Raw genomic sequence first — 2,078 nt, forward strand, 5'->3', positions numbered from 1 at the left:
ACGCCCTGTCTCTCTGCCAGTATCTTCCCCTCACTTACACACTACCTCTCAATGACTCCCCCCCACCTTCCTCCTCCTCCTCTTCATCCCCGGCAGCCTCCTCCTCCCAGTCCCCTGTCACACTCATGAATATTTAAACACCTACAATCTGTACCCAATTACCCACGACTTTCCCTGGATGAAATAATCCAAAGGGGCATTTTTACCTCAATTTTGAATTTTTTTAAAAATTTCTATTTCATTGACTGCCTGCCCCACCCAGCCAACCCCCTATAGCCCTCAGGAATGTTGCGCTGCACAGAAAAGCTCTATGGCTGACCCTGGGTTGTATTGTTCAGGTGATAGGGACTTGCACTGGGCAGGGAGAGTGAGATCACACAGGGTGAGATCAGACGCTGCTGCTGCTGGTGACACAATCTCCCCACCCAACCTCATCCCAATCAATTCCCCTGGGCACCTTAGCACATCTGATGCATTAGCTCATTCTCTTACTACAAACCTATATCTGGGATATATATTACAGATAGATAGATAGATAGACAGACAGACAGACAGACAGATAGTTGATTGATAGATAAATACATAGATCTTTCTATCTATCTATCTATCTATCTTTCTATCTATCTATCTATCTATCTATCTATCTATCTGTCTGTCTGTCTGTCGATCTATCTATCGTTCTCTCTCTCACCCTCTCTCTCTCTATCTCTGTATCTATCTATTTCTCCTTAATGGAAGCAATCCTGCAGACAAGTACAAATACATATAAATATATTTCCATTAATTGATTGATAGATACATAGATATATTTATCATCTATCTATCTATCATCTATCTATCTATCTATCTATCTATCTTTCTCTCTCTCTCTCTCTCTGCAATCCTGCAGACAAGTACAAATACATATAAATATATTTCCTCATGACTCCTAACAGGCTGTGGAAGCTGATTGCAGAGGCAAAAGTGCTTAGAACAGCAAGAGGGTGCAGCTCTATAGGATAATGTGCCCCCTGTGTGCCACTGCTTATCCTTTATTATTTGTTGTTATAATAAGAGAGACTGGAGGTGTTGGGAAGAATGCATGAACAGGGAAAATAGGCAGGACTGATATGTCGAGGGTGTTAGACAGTTTGGTTGGTGAGGGACCCTGGGCAGCCCCCATCAGCAGGGAAAGTCTTCCATTGGTGGGTGTGGGAGATCACAGTTAAGTGTCCTGCGGGGTGAATTCTGGTTGCCAATTGCTGCCAGCTTTAAAGTGGATTTTCTAGAGTCATGGTATAGTGGGCCATGGTTAGAACCTGTAGGACAATCTACAGGCAACAGATTGGCTGGCACCATTATAAGTGCTATAAGGCTTCACGGACTTTCTCATTTATTATATTCATTAAATGACTCTTTGGGCTCCCCAAAGGCCCCTCATAGAGGGGATCACTGACCAGGGAGGGTGTATGGCTCTTGTGTTCCCCCTGGTCAGCATGGCAGTAATAACTGCTAATCATTGTGCCAACATGGGCTGAATAAATATGACTAGGCCTCTGTCTCCCTGTTTTTGTCTGTCTGTCCGTCCTTTTCCTGACTCAGAGCAATCTGCCGGGAGTTAATATAGACTAAATAACTTATTATTGTCTGTACAGTCCCCCTACTATAACCCTGTCGGGGGGTTGATTAGAATGGAAGCAATGGATTAATGCCACATGTTAACTCATTCCCCCACAATTCCAAATACATATTCACAATGACCAGCAAGCAACTGGTAATTAACATTAGCCTGAGTAATTAGTGGAAAAGAGAGCTGCCTTTCATTCCTTGTCCCTCGAGGCTATAGCTGATATACATTGAGCTGCGGTGCTATAGTGCTCTACAAGACCTCTCTTAGGAACAACAAGTTTTGAAGTGTGAATGTTTGTGTATATAAACAGTTAAAATATTAAACAATGTATTGGTTACAGGGGTTTTGAAATAGCTAACTGGCTTATTATGATCAGTATATCCTATAGGGGACTTGTACTGTAGTAGTACAGAAGGTTTAGCTCAAGTTGTTAGTGGCTGATACAGGACATGGTATGGCAGCATTTTAG

The sequence above is a fragment of the Xenopus laevis genome, chromosome 2S (assembly GCF_017654675.1).
Source record: "Xenopus laevis strain J_2021 chromosome 2S, Xenopus_laevis_v10.1, whole genome shotgun sequence".
Lineage (NCBI taxonomy): Eukaryota > Metazoa > Chordata > Amphibia > Anura > Pipidae > Xenopus > Xenopus laevis.